The sequence below is a fragment of the Haliotis asinina genome, chromosome 11, assembly GCF_037392515.1.
Source record: "Haliotis asinina isolate JCU_RB_2024 chromosome 11, JCU_Hal_asi_v2, whole genome shotgun sequence".
NCBI lineage: Eukaryota > Metazoa > Mollusca > Gastropoda > Lepetellida > Haliotidae > Haliotis > Haliotis asinina.
Window position 1 is genome coordinate 51,006,708 of NC_090290.1, and position 6,000 is coordinate 51,012,707.

At 35.8% G+C, this 6,000-nt stretch overlaps 1 protein-coding gene across 2 annotated transcripts in view; it reads right to left on the bottom strand.

Moving 5' to 3' along the window:
* Positions 1–5,722, bottom strand: part of LOC137255666 (polypeptide N-acetylgalactosaminyltransferase 13-like) — a 54,981-nt gene extending 49,259 nt beyond the window's left edge. For both annotated transcript variants that reach the window (XM_067793144.1, XM_067793142.1), the window contains exon 1: positions 5,648–5,722. The gene's annotated coding sequence lies outside the window, so the exon portion shown is untranslated. The remainder of the gene's footprint in view (positions 1–5,647) is intronic.
* Between the last annotated feature and the right edge of the window lie 278 nt (positions 5,723–6,000).

The following is a 6,000-nucleotide window of genomic DNA, read 5'->3' on the forward strand; positions in this document are numbered from 1 at the left end:
TTTTGAGCCACGGAATACCCCGTGGTTTAAGAGGGATGACTGTATTAGTATTTGGTTCTGGTGACCACAAAGAACAAACTGAATTCTTGACAGGCTATGGCTTGATTCACCAAATACGCAAGTGAATTGTAAAAGCCATGGTGTGCATCTAATCTACGACAACGTAGTGGCAGTGTGTGAAACTGAAACATTTCCCTCCTCAGATAAGCAATCATAAACTGCTAGATCAACAGATAGCACACAAAGTGCAGATTGCAGTTTGTCAACATCAGCAATGAGGGAACAAATAGCCATATTGCAGATTGTGAACAACAGCAACAATGGAACAAACAGCAACATTGCCAACTGTCAACAGTAGCAACAATGGAACAAACACCAATACTGCAGATTGTCAAAAATAGTAACAAGAGAACAAGCAGCAATATTGCAGATTGTCAACAACAGCAACAAAGGCAACAAAAAGAAATATTGCAGATTGTCAACATTATCAACAACTGAACAAACAGCAATATTGCAGATTGCCACCAATAGTAACAATGGAACAAACAGCAATATAGCAGATTGTCAACAATAATAACAAGAGAACAAACAGCAATATTGCAGATTGTCAACATAAGCATCAAGGCAACAAACAGCAATAGTGCAGATTGCCAACAATAGCAACATTGGGCAAACAACAATATTACAGAATGTCAACATTAGTAACAAGGGAACAAAGAGCAATAATGCAGATTGTCAACATTGGTAACATGTGAACAAACAGAAATATTGCAGCCTATCAACTTTAGTAACGAGGGAACAAACAGTAATATTACAGAATGTCAACATTAGTAATGAGAAAACAAACACACATTCAGAGATGCAGTTAACCATTACAGTGGCTATTATCCAGTAGGTTGGAGATGTTGATATATATCTGGTACTAGGTTCAACTTCCTGTACTGCATAATATATCAGGTACTAGGTTCAACTTCCTGTACTGTATAATATATCAGGTACTAGGTTCAACTTCCAGCACTGTATAATATATCTGGTACTAGGTTCAACTTCCTGTACTGTATAATATATCAGGTACTAGGTTCAACTTCCTGTACTGTAAAATATATCAGGTACTAGGTTCAACTTCCTGTACTGTATAATTTATCAGGTACTAGGTTCAACTTCCTGTACTGCATAATATATCAGGTACTAGGTTCAACTTCCTGTACTGTATAATATATCAGGTACTAGATTCAACTTCCTGTACTGTATAATATATCAGGTACTAGGTTCAACTTCCAGCACTGTATAATATATCTGGTACTAGGTTCAACTTCCTGTACTGCATAATATATCAGGTACTAGGTTCAACTTCCAGCACTGTATAATATATCTGGTACTAGGTTCAACTTCCTGTACTGTATAATATATCAGGTACTAGATTCAACTTCCTGTACTGTATAATATATCAGGTACTAGGTTCAACTTCCAGCACTGTATAATATATCTGGTACTAGGTTCAACTTCCTGTACTGCATAATATATCAGGTACTAGGTTCAACTTCCTGTACTGTATAATATATCAGGTACTAGGTTCAACTTCCTGTACTGTAAAATATATCAGGTACTAGGTTCAACTTCCTGTACTGTAAAATATATCAGGTACTAGGTTCAACTTCCTGTACTGCATAATATATCAGGTACTAGGTTCAACTTCCTGTACTGTATAATATATCAGGTACTAGATTCAACTTCCTGTACTGTATAATATATCAGGTACTAGGTTCAACTTCCAGCACTGTATAAGATATCTGGTACTAGGTTTGACTTCCAGAACTGTATAATATGTTTGAAAACATGGCTAAACAAAACTTTCAACTGGCTTTTGCACTACTTGAGAAATGCAAACCATGATCACTAGTTCAAACACACATTCTCAATCTACATACCCAAGACAAGTAGAAATTCAATTAATGAAATTCTGAATGTCCACATAGGTGTTTGCACTTCACTGATTTTGCTTGTTAAGTGTATCAGTATCTTTAAATGGTAACCAAATCCTTAAATGGTTTTCCTCATCAAAGCTTTCTTCACCATTCTTAGCCTCTGGACAGTATTTCCTATCACAGCCCTTTGTTATAGACCCATTTCTTGATGATGAAAGCTGTCAGTGTTCCTCAGGATGTGTAGCTCAAGTGACTTCATTAGTATCCTCAGGTTTTGTGGTGGTTAGGGGAAGAATGAAACAGCTTTATATCTGTCATATCTTCATTATCTTCATAAGGCAATCTCATTGCAATCAGATCTTTTACTCAGATAAGTTGTTTGAAGATAAGTCCATATGTTATAGAGATCGCCCTGAGGAAAATGGCCTATGGGCCAGGGTTAATGCAATGGAATTTTCAGAAGAAGCAATGGGATTTTTCAAAAAATAAATGTGATTTGTTTCCTAAATTTTTATAACTGTCATATAACTGCATTTAAATTTCAAATAAAATAAAACCCAACAATTTATTTCTGTTTCACATTTATAAAGCACAGATAAACAATCTGGAAGGAGAAGGAAGGAAGTGAAGGCTTTTTCATTTATCATATACTCAACATGTTTCTTTTATTTTTCAGTTTCTACAAAATCGGAAAATTATCATCATTTTTTTAAGTGATATATAAATATATACAGTCTTCTATTCCTTGATATTGGTGCTATCAGTAAAATTATACAACACCAGGAAATACCCCTGTTTTTTAAAGCTTTGTACGAAGATTTTGTTTCGTTCAAAAGCTCTAAACATCAATAATATTATCGCAACCATGCCAAGTGTAGTTTCACAGTTGTAGGATGCTACTTTATTGGATAAAACTGTGGTAAAATAGGGTCATCTGAAACCTTAAACTAAGTTAAAGCAGCCAATCATGTTACAGTAATGAATACTGTCCTCATGTGTGAAACTTATAGAATAGATTTGATGAAAGTTTTTCTTAAGTCGTGCTATTCTAAATGGTTTGAGGAGGAAATCGCCACCTATAGCTAAAATATGAAACATAGTGAATGTAGTGTACTAGGTTGCGATCTGTGATAAATAAATATGGTCTCATGTTGAGTTTCATTAGGCTACTTGGAAATCGCAGGTTCTGTCGGCTCATAATCAGTAACGTTAACTGTTACCTGCTGCTCTTAATCATCATTGCCACCCACTTTTGATATTAATTGACCAAATTTATTAATGTTTTGGTCACCAATCAACTTCTTTGCTCGTTTCTTGGGTGGCAATTTAACTAACTTAAAATGAATGATGACATGCCTGTCATCGGCCATCAAAATCATTCAAATCACTGTGAATGTTAAATGAACCTTGAAATGTTAATACAATACTACCTGCTGCTGAGTTCATCCAATAAATTTAGTGATGGTCTATAAATAGATACAATGGATGACAGCATTTTGACATCAGCTCACATACATTATTTTACAGTTCACAAAATAGAGAAAATGATTCAGATTGTCTACAGACGATAATTACAGGTAAATATCAGTTATATGTTAGTTACGAGATTTTAATCGCAATGAATTTTATTAAAAGAAACATTTAGAATCAAATGGGATAACATCACAAAACTGCAGTCTAAAATGATCAGTGACGTTACTTCAGGCTGATTTTGGAAATAACCAAAAGCAAATGTTCTCAGTGCAAGTGAACAAAACATTTACACAAGTATGACAGTTTCATATTCTTTAGTCTTAATGCAATGAAACTCACAAATGAGTCACTTAATTTTAATGTCATCTTGTATTAAATGTCATCAAAGCAAAGAAAATGACAAACTTTCATACTAGTGAAAAACCTCTAGAACCAGTATTCATTGATGGGAAGGAAGTGCAACTGGTAGAGGAATACAAATATCTGGGAACTATACACGACAATGAACTGCCTTGAAAATCTTACACTCAAAAGTCTTGTAAAAGTCAACAAGGGCTATATTTTCTTCACAAGCTCCTTTCGTTTCAAGCTGACAAGGTCATAATAGACCTGTTTTATCAATCTCTTATCCAACGTTTGATAACAAGCATGGTATGATAATCTTTACCTGAAGCTGAAAAACAAAATTAACTCAAATGTGAACCTTACTTGTAAAATGTGAGGCATTCCCCATCATAATCTGAATATCCTATAGGAATCAGGAGTTGAAAAGAAAGCAATTCTGGCTGGTATGTCCCACTTTCTACATAATCATTTTGAACTACTTCTTTCTGGCTGCCGCTTCAGAATTCCTCTTTACAAGAGTAACAAAACTCCCAAATCATTTGTAGCATGCAACATCAAACTTCTTAAAAAGTCTTAACATTTTACTCTTCAAAGTTCACGTTTTGTCTTTTCAAATGTCTACATTGCTCTTATGAGCATGAAGCTAACTTTTAAATACCTCATACTTGTGTTAATAATGTACATTAATAACGTACATTGTTCTTGTGAATTTTAATATCACTATTGAATGATAATAGTCACTTAGTAACGATATTTTTTTAATCTTAAGTGCTCTAGAATTCTTATGAATGTAAATCCAATTTCCTATGTGGATAATAAAGTCTTATCTTATTTACAGAGCTGGGATTTAGATTTGTTCAGGTCGATATGGATAGAACATGAACCCAATTTGTATTGGAAGCTATCATATCACTGGCGTAAGAGCAAACACATTGTTCACTTAAATTTGTCCTGCACACAACTTCCATCAGATGTTCATCATGTCAGAGACAAAGATCTGAGTTTACTGAGATGTCTTCCCTTGGTAAATCATACAGCATACCTCATGTCATATACTTAGAAGTATCAGTATCATTTGACACTGTCACAGATAGCAGGAACACACAGAAACAGGCATGCTTTGCCACACTGGATACGACAGTATAATGGCACTCCTTCCATATTATCTGTGTAAACAGTGTATTGGGTAAAGATAAGCATTGAAACAGGTTATGATATTTACATAGTGGAAAGGGGTGTGGCACAACACTTGCAAATGGTAACTACTATCTTGTGTTTACTCTATCTATGGCAAGGTAGGTAAGGCCACACAGATACTGTAAACACCCAGGTGATGACTTGTGTTTAAGATAATGAGATCATTAATAAGTTAGAGACATGCTCATGATATTATTGAGAAAACAACATAAATGCTTATACTAAAAAAAACCCCAAAGAACTCAAGCTATAATGAGGCTAATCGTTATGGTACGGTTGTTGAATTCACACAAAATATAATGAGGTTTTACAATTGTTTACGTGATTGGAATGAAGACATCAAACACACCTAAGATAAGGATAAACATACTCCTTAGAAAATCACGAACAGTAACACCTGCTATACTGCACACCCTTATTGACCCGCGACCTGCATCCACACTACATCAATGTCAGTATTGCGTTTGTTGTGTCACACTCATAAACAAGATTAAAACAAGAGTCCCTGAACGAGGCAATCTCGACACTGCCAACACACCGGAGATTACCTGATTTCTGTCACAACAACGAAAACTCAGATTGTGCTCGCTACACTTCCGTGCCATATTCGAATCACTAACTATTGCGGTTAAAATGCCAGCGTCGGTGGTTTGATAGACTGTTCACCACACCAAACACGGCACATGCACTATTTTGGAAGTACCCACCCAATGATCCGAGGTCTCTTCCACCCTCCACGTCTCAGGACGCCAGCGGAAGTTTGAGAAATAGATGTCGCTTATAACCTGCACTAGAGGGAAGGGCCCCACAAAACACTTAAAGTCGCCTGGACCGCTCCAGGGTGACTGTTTGCGTTATCACTGTCATGTGTTTACGTGGATGTGACCTATTCTACATTGCATTCTAAGGATAAGGTTCTTGATTCCTAGCAATACGATTCCAAGTTAATGACAGTGCCACATTACAAGGGAGACAACTCGTAAAGACAGGATTTGACTGGCAAGCGCCCCACCTGTGTGTACAGAAGGAGAGCGGGCAAATAGAATATATGGGCAATATT